The sequence below is a fragment of the Eschrichtius robustus genome, chromosome 16 (genome assembly GCF_028021215.1).
Source record: "Eschrichtius robustus isolate mEscRob2 chromosome 16, mEscRob2.pri, whole genome shotgun sequence".
NCBI classification, from domain to species: Eukaryota; Metazoa; Chordata; class Mammalia; order Artiodactyla; family Eschrichtiidae; genus Eschrichtius; species Eschrichtius robustus.
In genome coordinates this window covers 55,986,960-56,003,238 of record NC_090839.1, presented here as the reverse complement: position 1 = coordinate 56,003,238, position 16,279 = coordinate 55,986,960, and the positions used below count along the sequence as shown (strand labels likewise).

At 49.5% G+C, this 16,279-nt stretch overlaps 1 protein-coding gene across 1 annotated transcript in view; it reads right to left on the bottom strand.

The window, feature by feature from the left end:
* RBFOX1 (RNA binding fox-1 homolog 1) overlaps nucleotides 1-15,997 on the bottom strand; it is a 1,862,366-nt gene extending 1,846,369 nt beyond the window's left edge. The window contains exon 1 of the mRNA XM_068565272.1: nucleotides 15,976-15,997. The gene's annotated coding sequence lies outside the window, so the exon portion shown is untranslated. The remainder of the gene's footprint in view (nucleotides 1-15,975) is intronic.
* Between the last annotated feature and the right edge of the window lie 282 nt (nucleotides 15,998-16,279).

Genomic DNA, 16,279 nt, shown 5'->3' with positions numbered 1-16,279 from the left:
TTTTCCCACATCTTGCCATGGGTCATGCAGCAGCTCCCTGCAGGAACTTGTCTCCAAGAGTTTCTGACAGCAGCAGGACAGAGGGACACCCTCCCCTCTGTCACCTGCTAATGGTGTATAAAGGAAAACAACTCTCCATGCCAGAGGGTCATTCACAGCTGATGGAAAAGCTCTGTCCAGAGGCAGTCTGGCAAGATTTTCAATCCAATTTCTCTTGAGCGAAAGGCTAACAGGATAAGATCTCTCCGTGTTAACAACCTGGATTGTGAGTGAAGTCTCGAGGTTGGGGCGAGAGACGAGGTCATGACCTCAAGAGCTTACCTCGCAAAGCAATCTAGTCCAAGCCCCAGTTCCCCAAGCCCCCCTCCAGAGCCCGTTAATCGCATGGTGAACATGTCCCTCCACGGCACTTCCTGTCCAGGGACTCAGGCCATCCGTCCCAGGCTGGCTGTCCACCCTGGTGTCCAGCGGGAGCCTGGAAGGCCTGTCACTGGGCATCCTACAGACTTCTCAGTGGGGAGAGAATGGGGCCTATGCTATTTTCCAAGAATAAACACAGCCTCAGAGCTATGGCCTCACAGGTGACCCCTCGGGGTGGCTTGTAAACCAGTCAACGTCCTCCCGATGCTCCTGCACTGCCGCAAATCGGGCATGAGCTACAGCAACGATAGATACATGAGGCGTCGTGTCCAGTCCAGGACACCTAAAGAGCCCAGACTCCCTGAAACCACAGGGAGTGAGTATCTGGGAGGAATTAGAGCTCATCAGTGACCCAACGTCCCCTGCCCACACCGGGTTCTTAGGATCCCATGATCCCACCCAGCAGCAATGGGAGGCTGGGTGACAGATCCAACACTCGCTGGTGCCGGGCTCAGTAAAGTCCTTGTTAAAGATAAGGAGGAGCAAACTTGAGCTGAAACTAACCTGACTCACCCTCCTGAGATGGCTTCCACTCAACCCAGGATGAGAAGTCCAAAGCACGGACAATAAATTCAACAAGCAAGTTCAGATTCATCAACCATCTGCTACATGGACAACGCTCCCAGATACTGTAGAGGGAAAGAAGTCAGGATTCCATTTATGTGAAGTTCAAAAGCAGACAAAATTGATCTAAAGAGGGAGTGAGCCAGTAGTGGAGGCTCTGGGTGGGGTGGTTCTGACTTCGAGGGACACCAGGGAACCTTCCAAGCATGAAAATGTTTTAGATCTTGAACTGGATGGTGGTATCCCAGGGGTACACACATGTGAAAATTCATGGAGCTGCCACTTAAGATATGTACTTTATGATCTGTAAGTTATACCCTGATTTTTCAAATTGCCAATCATTTATTGAGCACCTACTGTACCAGAGCTTAGACACCGGTATTTGGACATTATCCTCAGATGAGAGTGGTGTCTTCCACAGAGAACGCTGGGAGATGCTGCCAAGTGTAGACGCTCTCACCGTCCTTCCTTCTCATCTTATAATTGGCTACCTGACCTGCACTCTGTAATGACAAACGTAACTGCAAGCCTACTTTACCTGTTCCTACCATTAACTTGGGAAAACAGAGCAAGAGAGCAAAACCAAAATAGAACACAAGACATCCAGGAGTCAGTCCTCAGAAAGCACTCCTTTTCATGAAATCCCTAGGAATAAACAGAACTCTATTCGAATGGGATTGGTAAAACCCAAGGATGCAGAAAACTTTTCATCTGCCCTTCCCACGTTGTTGGTGCTCCAATTTCTGGATTTCTAGGGGTGCTATTGTGTACAGAGTGCCCTTAGGGAGAGAAACAAGAGTAACCGTTGGAGAGCGCAGAGTGCCAGGCAGACAAAAACCAGCTTTGGGTGGGGGGTTGGTGGTGAGGTGACTCAGTGTAAGGATGGCTTTGACTGCTAGGCAACCCTGGACTGACTGGGTTTGGAGAAGACAGAAGCAGTAAACTCTTCAAAAAACCCCAGGGCTAATGGGTGGGAGGAGTGAGTTCTCACAGCCTAGTCTGTACCCGAACTTGAAGGTGAGTAGGAGCTTTCCAGGCAGAGAAGACAGAGGAAAAACCTTGTGCTGTACGTCCAGGGTCAAAGCCAGAAATGGGGTCTGTGCCCAGCATGATACTTGACATACAGTTAGCCTCAAAAATGTATTTATTGAATCTGTGCATGCTTCGGTGAATGAGTGAGTGCATGCATGCACACCTGCACGAATGAATGAATGAACGAGGGAAATCTTAACCCCTCAGCATCCACAGCTAGGGCTCGTGGCTTAGCCTCTAACTCAACAACTGACCCGCGTTCCACCTAGACCAAATAACAGAACCACCAAAAATATCTATTTAGTTAAAGGAAGGCTGGCTGAGCCACGGGAAGAAGGAGGAAGGAGATGGGAGGGAAGGAAGGAGGCAGAGGATGGGAAGGATTGGGAGCAAGAGGGCAGGACGGGGGAGAGGATAAGGAGTGAGGGAGGCGGAGGGGAAGGAGGAGACTGGAAAGGAAGAGGAGAGGGGAGGAGGGGAGGAAGGGGTGGGAGGGAGGAAGGGAGGAAGGGAGGAAGGGAGGAAGGGAGGGCAGGAGAAGAGAGCGAGGACAGGGAGGGCAGTGATGATGGAGGGGAGAAGAGGCAGGGAGGTGTCACTACTGGGAGCCCATGTGCACAGTGGCAGAGGCTCCATGGGAGAATCGGGGCAATCTGACATGAGTCACTCCTGCTCTAAGGCAGCAGCAAGATGCTAATCTGAGCCATGCCCTCTCAAAGGGCAGCCTGGGAACCTTGCTGACCAGCCTCCGCCACCTCATTCTTGCCCAGAGAGAAGATTCCTCCCAGGTGGTGCTGGGAGTGGCAGCTCTGGCAAACGGTCACTAGGTGGCAGGTGCTCAGCATCTTCCCTTCTGCAGGTCTCAGCTGTGGGATCCTGAGGCTGGCACCTCAGGAAAGGGGAGGGTCTGGCCACTGATGGACGCCTGCAGGCAGCCCCGGGGGATGGCAGAGCAGCCTGTGGTGGCCAGATCGTCTCCTCTTCTGTCCATTAAGTGGGTCCATGTTGTCCCTCTCAAGACGGGGCTTGCCTTAGAGATGCTCCCCAAGAAACATCCTGAGTGGGGAGGGGGGAGGAGGGCTGAGTCCTGATCCTGACTCCACCCCCAGAGCAGTCACAGAACACATTTCCTGGAGGCACCTCAGAGCCCAGTCTCGAGGAAAGGAAGGGCTCCCAAACGCAGAAGATCCGCTATTATTTGTTTTACACACCGGACATCCATGCAACAAATAATTTGGGTGGAAAACAAGTCCAGGGATTAAAAAGCATTGAAGACCCTGGTGGTAACCCTAGTGGGCTCCACCACAGGGCAGAAACACAGTCAGACATTCATAACTAGGGGTTCTTTTTCTTAAAGGGCCCCCCAAAATTAAGCTTCAGGTCCCACAAAACATGGTTCTGCCCCTGCCCGGCACATACTAAGTGCTCAACCCACAGTGGCTAACTGACAAGACGGATGCGTTCCATTTTACAGATGAAAAAACTAAGACTCAAGAACATCGAGTGGTAAGCTCAAGACCATGAGCATGGGAATGAGCTGGGACCCCTACCATATCCTCAGGACCACACCCAGCTGCCTTGTTAAAGCACCACGCCAACAGACCATCACTACAGAGATCTGGCCCCACCCATCTCTCATTCCTCTTCTCTGCCAAGCATCCTTTGCAGCTTGTGGACCAAACTCCCATGGCCTCCCTGTCATGTCCCATGAGTCCGTGTGTGTGTTCTCCCTTTGTCTAAATGATAAGGATGCCTTGGAAGGAATGTGTGTTTAATGTAATTTGTGTATTTCCACTCACCCATAGCCTCTAGTACCCGGATCTGCATTCAGTAAGCACTCAATAAATGTGTCCTCTTGCTGTTGGTATAGCATAAGTGCAGGGGGTAAGGGTGGAGTGTTGACGACTGGAAAATGAGAGTGTTTCAGAATTACAGAGCAAATGAACAGGGAAATGCTCCATCTATAATCAATATACCTCTGAAGAGCCTTAAAAGAAATCAATGAAGCACAACATCAAAGTCCCAGGGAGGTATAAATCAGCAGCCTGAGAGACAAAAGTGCATCCAAAATCATTTAAAGTGCACCAGAAATCATTTATGTCTGAGTAATTAGAACACATTGGAATGACTCCGTGCCACTGAACTGAAATTGAGCAACATAATGTTTATGAAATCCCCGTGGACTCAGGGAGGAAAACCAGAAAGATGAAAGTTGCGTTGACAATACCCCCATCTGTCTGGAGCCCTCCTCAACAGTCCCCGGGGGACCTGGAGGGTGATGGAGTTTGTTTCTAATCTGTGCCCAAAATGGCTTTTTCCTTCTAGTTTAAAAATGTCTGCAGTCCCAGTTGTTGAAAGAAAAATGCAAGTCCCAGGCTGTGTGTAACAGAACAGGGTCCCCCACCCGACCCCACTTTCCAACCAAGAGGGGTGTTTGATAAGATAGAAAAGACACCTGGGGAGTGTGAGAATACACAAGAGTGTTCCAAGAGAGGTGGCCAGTCTTAGCAAGGAAAAGGCTGGACTTTCTTCTCAGGGCCCCCAAGGGATATGACACTCCCTCCCACATCCCCACGAGGGGAAAACTGAAGGGTGACTGGGACCCTAGAGGGTGGCGGCAAGATAAAAAGTCCAAGGGGACCCCAGATGAGGAGAATGGGAGATGAGAAAGATCAGAGAGAGGGACTTCTGAGGCCCACCAGTGAATCCACCCATCAGATGACAGCCGGGAAAAAAAAATGCCACCCTCTTTGATTTGAGTAATAAAATAAGGATAAGGCATAGAAGCACGTGCGTATCAAGTACTCTTACAACCCCTCCACTCAGTGATGGACCCCGGCCCCACTAACACGACCCCAGCCTGGCCCCAGCACTGGAAGGTTTCCTTCCGCAAAATGATAGTCTGAACCAGTCCCATGAGCTGGACCTGATATTCTGGGGTCACTATCAGCTCACAGACATCTAGGAATGAAAATTCCTGATTGGGACATGCCTCCCTCATTCTCCCCCTGCCTCCTATTTTTAGACAACTTAACCTCAGCTTCTGGGAGTCCTATTCTGGGCTGTCACCAGGCTCCATCAGCAGCTGGGCAGACATAAAAGCATAAAAGCAAGCAGAAGATCCTGTATGCATGGGGTGGGGTGGGGGTAATGCTGCAGCCCAAGTACAGAAATATCTACCTACTCCCCCTCTGCCAAAAATCCAGAAGGTTATGTTGGGGAATCCATCTTCAACTGTGCGATTGCAAGTGTAGTGCGGGCATATGTGTCACGACTTTTGAAGCAAGTCCACCTGGATGGCAGGTAGACGTCCTCCTGGAGCCTGAGGAGATGACCACTGCCATGCCAACAGCTGTTTTTCCTTCTGTAGCCTCTGCAATTCTGCCCCCTACTCCAAGTGAGGCCCGTCAAAGGAGCCAGAGGGATCATCACAAAATGCATATTGGATCACCTCCCACAAAACCTTTCAAGGTTTTCCATTGCTTTGGGATAAAGACCAGTGTCTTCCCATGGCTGGGGAGCCCTGTGTGGGCTGACCCCTGTCCTGTCCATCCCTTTGGCCTCATCTGGGAAACAGCCACCCTGGCAGACCTCTGACAGTTCCTGGAAATAACCACGCCCCTCTGGCCACAGGGCCTTTGCACATACTGCCCTCTGTCTGAAAGGTTCTACTCCCTGCCTTTGTCCTGATCCTGTTCTCCTCCTTCAGAGTTCTGCTCATGAGCTCCCTCCTGGGGGGACCCCAGATATGCCCACCGTCTGGGCCGGGTTTCATTGTAACAGGCCCTCCCAGGGCAACATCCTCCATCTGTAGACATCCTTTACTGTTTATCTGCTTACTCTGTCTCTCCAACTAGACTGTATGCTTCAGGAGGGCAGGCCTTGGCATGTCTTGGCTGATGACTACAGCCTGAGCAGCTACACAGGGCCTGACACATGGTGGTGCCCAAAACTGGGTGGATGAATGGATGGATGAATGGGTGGATGGATGGATCACTGGTTTTTGTTGACAGTGGTTTCTGAGATTTGTCGTTTTTATCAGCTAAAAGAAGCTGAAGACATCAAAATCCAAAGCAAAGGCTACTGAAGGGTGAGAAAAGCCAAAGTAGGAGCCAAAGAAGGCAAGAGCAGTAATGCCGGTGTGGAGGCAAGCGCACCAATTCATTCATTTATTCATTCATTAATTCATCCACTCATTCACTCACTCAGAATGTGCTAGGCTCCTCCAACATGCAGGCACTGGGATGATGCTGGGTTGCAGTGAGCTACTGGGGCCCACCTTGTGGACCAGGGTTTGGTTCCAAGTCATGGGGTCTCACCTGGTTTGGTCACCCACTGGCCTGGGGTAGCCCTGGGTCAACCTTGGCCAAACATCTCCTGATGTGTGACACCTGCCAACCTTCCAGAAGGGTACTGCCCTTTGTCCCCACATGAAGGAAGTATAACCTTGGTGGGCAAAAGCCTGGAGGCTGACCTCCCCTCAGCCTCCAGCAGGCTGACTTCTCTCCAGAGTGGGGCACCCGACATTCACATTCCACTCCCATCTCAGACAAGCGACAACGGAGGACAGAAGTTGGCTCGATGTGTTTTGCTGGGAATGGGAGAGACTGGTGGCATATTGGAAATGCACATTTTAAAATACAGCTCTCCCTTCTGTAAATGAGATCGTATCTACCGATTCGGGTAATGAACCATCTAACTTAAATTCAAGCCTCGGGCTGGGAGCAAGGGTCCAGACATGGTCCAGCCTGTTCCAGGTGGTCCAGCCCATTTCACAATGCACATCACAGAGCCTCTCCCCTCCCTCCAGTCATTTTATTTCTTAGCAAAATCATTACTGAGAATGTTGAACTACCTTACAGAGACATATTTACTTCCCTTATCTTCCCTCTGTCTCTCTTGATTAAAAGCTATGTGTGATATTTGTAGTTACCAAACATCAATATTTGGCATGGATTTGCTGGATGGAGATGGTGGAAAGAAAGGAATCTGACCATTTCTATAAAGGGGAAAACCTTGAGCAAACAGACTGCATTTCTTATCAGGGGCACTAAAGAGGAGAGACTCATTTCAGAAGTGACCAGCCGGACTGCACCCCAGCAGGCTTCGTGACACCAATGATCAGGGCTCAAAATTAGATTCCAGATTTCATCCGGAAGGCCAGCTACCTTCAGAGGGTAGGGGAAGGGGGTGAGAATTATGCAGCCTGCCTGACAACTATTAGAGCTGGCTGAGATTGCAGCCCTCTTCCCCAAAAGCTAAGTCCAGCAATTAAAGTGGGCAGGGGCTTCCCTGGTGGCGCAGTGGTTGAGAGTCTGCCTGCTAATGCAGGGGACACCGGTTCGAGCCCTGGTCTGGGAAGATCCCACATGCCACGGAGCGGCTGGGCCCGTGAGCCACAACTACTGAGCCTGCGCGTCTGGAGCCTGTGCCCCGCAACGGGAGGGGCCGCGATAGTGAAAGGCCCGCGCACCGCGATGAAGAGCGGTCCCCGCACCGCGATGAAGAGTGGCCCCCACTTGCCGCAACTAGAGAAAGCCCTCGCACGAACCGAAGACCCAACACAGCCAAAAATAAAATAAATAAATAAATAAAAAGTAGCTATAAAGTGGGCAGAGCTGAAAATAACAGCAACAATAATAATAATATGAGTTAACCCTTCCCTGGTGCCCACCCCTAAGGCTTTACCTATATTAACTCACTTAATCCTCACAACAACCTGATTTATCAACTCCAGACATGGAGTGTGGTGCAGAGAGGTCCAGCCGCTTGCCCAGTCTTACATCTGGAGTTAGTGGCAGAGCTAGAAGTCAGTGCCTGCAGCCTGGCTCCCGAGTCTGTGCACGTAACCATTCCGCCATCCTGCCCTCTGTCTCGCAGCCATTCCTGGACCCCAGCATCTCCATGGCAGAGCACAGTTGCCCAGAATCCATAGTACACGATGCTGGTTTAAGAGCTCCTGCTGTTCTGGAAGCAGAGTCCTTGCTTTAAGCCCCCCACCATCACTGACTCCCTGAATGGCCTTCACCAAGTCAGCAGAGACTCAGTGTGTCCCTCTGTGAATCGAGGGGGATAATGACCACATCTGCCACTCTGGAGCATTATGACGAATCACAACATACTCTTTCAAAGGGCTTAGCAGGCAAGTGGATTCATATTCATTGACAGTGGGAATGGTCATTTGTAGAACTGCTTTGGAAAAGTTTGGGGTAGTATCCACTAAAACTAAACATGTATCTGTTCTGCGACCAAATATACCCTGTGGTGGATTCCCAAGAGAAATGGGTGTATATGTCCATCAAACAGCAGGTACACGAGTGTGCAGAGCCCCAGACCGAGAACAACTGCTCATCAGTGGGAGAGTGAATGAAATAATTACGGTATAAGCAAATGATGAAGTACTACTCAACAATTTTACAGAGAACAACTACTGATACACGCAATAACGTCACTGAATCTCCCAGCGATGATGTTGAAGGAAAGAAGGTATATGCATATATACTGCAGGGGTCCATTTATATGAAGTTCACAAATGAGCAAAATCAACCTTTGGTGATAAAAATCAGGAGGATAGCTGGTGAGAGGTAGTCCTGACTTGGACGAGGCACATGGGAGCCTTTGGGGGTGCCCCGAATCAGTAAAACTGATTCTGCCACTCACTCATTCATTTCAGCAGCAAGCATTTATTGAGCGCCCACTCCCTCAGGAGGTGGGGAGAAAGCTCGTTCCCAACCAGAAGTGCGACGCTCGCACTGGAAACCTATCAGGATCCCTGTGTCTCCAGGGGACACAGCCATCCTCAGGGATTTGGGAACATCGCCAAAGAGATTTCCCCCTTTTATCTGGCAGCAAGCAGTGGAGAGAAATGGCATGGCTGCTCATCAGAGCAGCAGACCTCTGCACTCGCTGTGCCCGAGGTCGTGAGCACCACTTGGCATTTCATCCTGGCAAGCCTGGCTTGCTTTCATCAGAACCACGTGGCCAAAATCATGTGCGACATTCTGAAGGGAAAGAATTTAAGCCTCCATGTCTCACTGCCCCGAGCATCAGCTTTGTCCTTCCGCTCTTAATGCTGTTATCTCGTCCTCACACTTGGTGTGCTGCCGAGCAGACGCTATGGAAAGGCATATTAGCTATGAGAAGCAGAGCGTGCCTGGAAGCCTGGGTGTCAAGCCGGTGACACCTCTGCCCCGGAGGCCAGCTCTGGTGGGGTGCAGGAGGGAAGAATGCCTGAGGAGGACCAAGGCTTCCTCCAGGTCCGCGGCTCCCAAGCCAGGTCCCAGGGAGCTCTTTCTAAGATGCAAATCGGATCAAGACAATCATGAGCTTAAAACTCTCCAGGGACCCCACAACAACCACATCAAAAACCCAACTCCTTGCCCACCGTGGAGCATGGGGGTGTGCTCGCCCCTCCTGTTCATCTCCAACAGCCCCTCCTCTAGAACCTAAGCCAGACTGAAGCCCATGCCCACGCTGCCCCTCTGTGTCACCTCTGCCGGGAAGCCTTCTCTGACTGCCTATTTGTGCCACTACCGAATTTTGTATTCTGCCTCCACTGAGGAGCAATCAGATCGTGCCTCCATTATGGGTTTCTTTGTATTCATTGTTGCCTTCCCTCATAGACTGCAAGCCCTTGGAAGGCAGGGTCTGGGTCTCTTTCATCTTTGTACCTTCGGACTCTTAGCACCGACTGCAACAGAGTTTGTTTAAGGGGAGGGGAGTGGAGGAAGGGATAGATGATGAGAAGGGGAGGTAAGCAAGAGAGCAGGTGAGGAAGGAAGGGGGAGTGGAGGGCGGAGGGCATCTAGTGGATGGAGAAACTCAGTGCAGCCAGAGAGACTTAGGAAGAATTTGGGGGCAAGGTTTTTCTGATGGATCTTGATGGACGGTGAGGAATCCGGACAGTTAGATTTGGCGGTGGGGGTGACCTCGAGCAGAGGGGATAAACTGAGCCAGGGTCCACAGTCAGGGAAGATAGCGCATGGAGACGGGAAGACCCAGGCTGGAGGAGTGGCAGGATGGGGCCCAAGCCCAACTTGGAATCGGAGGAGTTTGTATTGTATTCACACATCCCATGGAGCTACTGAAACATGATGAAAAGGAGAGAATCCTGGTCAAACAAGTGAGGCTGACCAGTTGGAGAGGGAAGAGCTGGAAGTGGAGGACTGGTTAGAGCTGGTTATAAAATCCAGACGCAATGTAAGGAAGGCATGGACCAGAGCAGTGGGCCCAGTAGGGATGTACTGAGGGGAGAATGGATAAGCTTTGCTGACTTCAGATGGGGAGTAAGAGAGGGAAATGCCAAGGATGCCAGGGGACAGGAGGGTGGCAATGCCTTTGAATGTACAGGAAGAGAACCAACAGGGGAGGCAGACAGCCAGGCAGCTCCGAGTCGGCTGCTGTGAGTCTCCAGGAGCCACCTGGCATTGGCATGGCGCCTGTGCTGCCACTCCCCCCTAATTACCAGTCATTATAATCGAAGGTGCCACTCCTTTCTGCTGAGGACAGGAGTGGCCTTAGCTCCACGCCCATTGACTGGCATCTATAAATGGGGTGTTACCTGTCTCCCATACCTGGGCACAGGCACCACAACGGGGGATCAGGGGGTGGAGAGCTGAAAGAGCCTGGTGGACCCACACTTTACAGATGAGCTGGTCGCAGAACCGGGGATGAAATCCAGCACCAAAGCTCTTTCTTGTATGTCCTGCTGCCTCTTGGAATGTAAAACAGGGCACAGGCCTGTTAGCACTAACAGTAACTATGAACCAGAGAAGAAATGACCAACTAACCTGCCTCACGAAGAAACTGGCTCCTTTTCTTTCTTTCTTCTAGAATCTGGCGTCAAACCTCGGTCAACTCCCAGCAGAATAAAGGCTGGGCAAGCGGGTATGGGTGTAAAAGGGAATGGGATCACGTTTTCTTCCCAGAGCTTCACATCCATCCCTCTAAACAACACAGATCACTTTTGCTGAATTCCAAAAGGTGGCAGCATTCCATTAAATATTCATTTGCTGCTGAGGCTGCAGCAGGGAGCCTCCCACATAATTAACATGGGGAGGAAGTTAAGACACCCAGATGGCTAGATGGCAGAGGTCAGGATGACTGGAGGGTCCAGCACTCATGGGGGACTGTGAGCCCTCTCCTGGGGGAGGAAGGGAGGATACTGGACGGAAAGACCCTGCACCCCAAGACAAGGAGAACTTTAGGCTCATCTTAGGACTCTCATAGCACAGAATCAGTGGTGGTCAGACCCCAGGGTTGCCCCCTGTTCACACCACTTATAATCCCCTCCACTAGAGTGTGGGCAGGACCTGTGACTTGCTTCTAATCAACAGCAAAGGTGATGGGATACCACTCGCATGATTCCGTTAGGATGTATAGACCTAAGGCTCCGATTTGCTAGTGTGCCCTACAGAGACTCTTCCACTTGCCATGAGCAGGGAGCTGCCCATGAGAGGGCCAGGTGGCGGGGAACTGAGGGCTGCCTCTAGGAGCAGAGGTCCACCGCCCTCCATCCACAAGGGACAGAATTCTCCCAACAACAGTGAGACCCCAGCCGTGGCTGACACCTTGATTGCAGCCTCATGAGACCCTAAGCAGAGGACCCAGCCACGCCAGGCCTGGGCCTTGGACACATGTTAACTGTGAGATAATAAACAGATGTTTTAAGCTGTTAAGTTTCTGGTGATTTTTTATGTAACAAAAGAAAGTGAATACAGTATATATCTGTTACAGAAATGTATAGGAGTTATGAAAGATGGCTCTGGAATGAGGCAAAACAAAGTAGAAATTTGGATTCTGCTACTTAACAGCATTATGTCTCCAGGATAATCGAGAAAGAGAGAGAAATGCGAGCAGAATGTTATTTGTGCTCAGCAGTGTCACCTCCATCTGCTTTAGGAGGCATTCACTCCAGAGCGAACCCCCAAATTGAGTGTGGATCTGTCTCATTTCCTAAGCGACTCTCACCACATGACCGTTTGACTGCAGTGACCCCAATGTTTAAAGACAGGCATATGCCAGGCATCCAGTGTGATGACCTCAACACAGGCACTTCACCTAGTGCCTAAGCAAAGACTCCGGTCTGTTCTACTGTTCGAGGAAAGCATGGCTGTCTCAGATGTGTGGAGGGGCAGAAAGGCTGGTCTCAGCCTGACATCCTCCTATGGGATCTTTAGCAGGTAACTTTGACCAGGTGTGATTTTTGCCTTACTTGCTGACTCTGGACTCAACCCCACATCTAAGATGTTCCCAGAAATGCTCCCTGAACCACCAAACAGAACCAGGTGGCCTTATGCTCAGTCAGGAAACAGCCCAATCTAGGTTCAAATTCCAGATCCAATACCCATTAGCTGTAAGACTCAGTAAGTCACTCTCTGCTGAGCCTCAGTTTCCTCACCTGTGAAATGGGGTTAGGGATAGTTCCTCCCTCACTGGGCTGCTCCAGGGATAGATGAGATAATACATTTGAAATACCGAGCACAATGCCAGGTACCTCCTAGGTGCCTAATAATGCTAGCGATCATTATTATTTCCTTATTCTGGGTGCAAGTGAGTGGCATCTAATGTGTCCAGGAAAGGCCCTTTCTGGAAGACAGCACTAAAGTGGAAAGCTGGGGTCAGCAATTGCAGAGCTGGCTAGCACCACAGGGCAGTGAGTGGAAAGGTGCCAGGGCCGGAGGCATCCTGCCTCCTGGGGCAGCCAAGGACAAAAAAGTCTGTCTTTGGGCCTTGGTTCAGTCTGGTAAACCTCATTTTCACCCCTCCAAGGGGAATGCAGCATTTCTATGACAACTGAGAATGAAACTTTACTAAAATGCCATCCATCAGCTGTCCTGGAAATCTCCCTTAACAGCCCAGAACTCACTGCTTAACTTCAAAAATAGTCATTATCAATATTATTATTATTATTTCTACTATCAAGGAAAACAATCACTTAATGTAAAAAAAAAAAAGAAATAAAATCTGAAGAGTCCAAAAAAGTGCAAAAACCACCATTTAGTTGAATTTCCCATCTGCCTTTCTGACATCTCTCTCTGCTTTTCAGAGAAAATTAATATATGAATATGATTGCACATAATTGGAATCATATGATATATGCTGTATTTCTCACTCCACAATATGTCATGAGCATCTTTCCAAGTCAATAAATATAAATCCTCACCATGAAATCCTAGCAGCAGCTTAGAATTAGACTTTATGGATGCACATAATTTACTTAAATAATTCCTTATTGGTGGATATTGAAGGTATATCTTTTTATTATTATTTTTGCTAATACAATCATCCCTCAACAAATACACAAACACAGCTTCTCACACTCGTATAATCATCCCCAAGGTGTAAATTCCTAGAAAGGTGATTACTTGGATCAAAGAGTGAACACATTTTGCACATTGAGACATGTGAGATAAACTGCCACCCAGAATGGTTGGTTCACCATATGCTGCCACCAATGGAGGTCACACAAATGACTGCTGCTACCTATGACATGTTGGGTTGGGAGGCTGACCTGTGGATTCCAGCCAGAAGGACCCAGACCAGGGTACTGTGAAGGTCAAATTGGGGAAGGACGGGAGGGTTAGGGTCTTCTGATGTTCACAGCTTGAATCTCAGGAAACCTCTAAAAGTCTGCAGCCTCCAGGGGGAATCAAGCAGGATAGTATCTTTGCTTCCAGTAAAAAGAACCCGTCAGACTTCATGAGGTGAGGTTGGTGGTTGGGGAATCCCTAACCCAACCCAAGAAAGCAGAAAATCCAGGGGGTGGTCTTCTAAGCTCATGGAAAATGGAGATCTCAGCCACCACTGGTCTTACTGTGAACAGTGAGCATAGGAGGTGGAGAGTTTTCTCCACTCTTTTCCAACTACTTTCTCCTTAAAAGCTTCTGCACTGCACCCCCAACTGCAAGACTCTTTGGTGAGTCACTTTCCTGCTTCAGGCTTCATTTTCCCATCTGCTAAATGTGTTTAGGATCTTTATGTTTTCTTTTCATAGACTTGGTGTGAGGTTACAAGAATCCTATGTGCAACCATAAGACGTGGTTATTTTAAGATTATGAAAAGTGTGGTAGCCAACCTCCAAAGTGGCCCCCAGTAATACATCAGAGGTGACAGCATGTGACTCCCAAGGCCAGGTCACAAAAGGCATCGTGGCTTCTGCCTTGCTCTCTCTCAGATTTCTCACCCTGGGGGAATCCACCAGCCATGTGATAAGGACACCCAAGCAGCGTTATGGAGACGTCCACACGGGGGAACTGAGGCCAGCTGACAGTTATGATCTAAGCCATCTTGGAAGTGGATCCTCTAGCCTCAGTCAGGCCTTCAGATGATGGCAGCCCCAGCTCATGAGAAACCATGAGCCAGAACCACCCATCAAAGCCAGATTCCTGACCCACAGGTACTGTGAGATCATAAATGTTTGTCCTTGTACCTGGACTGAGGCCCTGGGTTATTTTTTTATGTGGCAAGAGGTAACTAACACACTTTCCTGCTCCATTAACCATCTTCGCATCCACAAGATGGGGAGACAATTTCACAAACTTGGGGTGAAGCCAGAAGACTGTGCCCCAGTGATGGAGTGGGTCAGAGGGTGGATCCAGGCTCTGTGCTCTGGGGTACATTTACTGCACTTGAGTTTTGGTTTCCTCATCTGTACAATGAAGACAGAGACAGCACTTACCTTACGGGGTTGGTGAGCGGACTTAGCGAGAACAAAGAAGAAATGACTGGTCAACTGCAACGTGGGACAAGAAAGTCAGTTGTGTGGTTGTCATTTCTTATCATCTTTCCTCCTCTTCCTCTTCCTCTCAGCATCTCAGATAAATTCTTCTTTCAGGTGATCCAGCAATGAGGTTTATTATAAAAAAATCCAACCTCAAAAGTCTTTTAGGGGGAATAGACAAAGGCCAAAAGGTGGGACCTTGGAGAGTCCAGCTTTGTACAAAGTATCAGCATGATTGGGGCATAAGAGGGAAGCATTCCAAATCAGAGCACACACATGGACACTGCCCAGAGCCATGCAAACATCTCTGATAAAAGAATCTATTCTCAGCCATTCACTTATCACTACCACAATGTCTTGCCATAATCTGCACTGTTATTCCTTCCATACTCTTATTTCCTGTACTATTTTTTTTCTTTAAGTCAACTCACCTTTTTCTCACTTAAATATTTTCAAAAGATATTTCAGATCACTACCATAAATAGAAAGCCAGTATCACTTGCTATAAAGAGAAGATCGTCATAAAACCAAATAATAATGATCAATACAAAACAACAACAACAAAAGTCCGTGTGACCCTTGAAATCATCACAGGGTCCCCACCAGTACACAAGCAGACCGCACTTGGGGAATGCACCACACAGTTAAACATCCTGGAGAGGCTGGGCAGGAGTGATTTGGGGACAGTAAGTGCAGGGAGCATCTCTGCCGCTGTACACCTGGATGTCAGCTGGGGGGTGCACAGGATCCACATCTGGCACCATCCACAGTCACACGCCCTGAAGACCCAAGTCCACCGCCACCATGTGGGGCCCCAAAGCACTCAGTTAGCATCCCTATCTTTACCGTGGGGACAAGCAAATGACGTTAAGCTTCCTTCCTACTTTCCCAGCACCGTGGGGTCCATCCTCACATCAAGAAGTAAAGAGATTAGCCTGTGGCCCCTCCCCCAGTCGCTGCTCCTCTAGATGCTCCCCAGTGGACCTGGCCCTCCTCAGAGGGAGGTCCTCATCTTTCACATCATGTACCGCAGCTGAGACTCTGGCCCCAGGTGTTTCCTAATAGAAATTCTGCGAGTGCCTGGGAACCTTTATTCCCTCAAACCCAGTTACTTCTCCAGCAAGATCAGTTTCAGGTAAAAACCACTCCCGGTGATTGATGACGGCGACCAAGGAGGCGAAAAAGGATGCAAAAGCAGTTTCAAACTCTAATCTGTTCAGCAAAGTGCTTCTACTTACTGAGTCTTGTGGACTGTTCTTGGCACTGGAGAGGAGGGCTGAATTTTCAGATGTGTAGTCCTGTCAAAAACAGAGACAAAAATAGGTTGGGGGGCCAGGTTGAGGAACAAAATTCTGATTTGGAGTAACCCAGTTTAGCATGATACCTGAGTCCCTCACCACACTGAGCCACCGAGGCACTTGCCCCGCCCCCTCTGTCCCCCCTCTCCTGGAGGGGGTCTAGAGCCAAGCTGCCCCATACAGCAGCCACTAGCCACATAGGGTTATTCTGAACTGAAATGTGCTGGAAGTACAAATTACACAC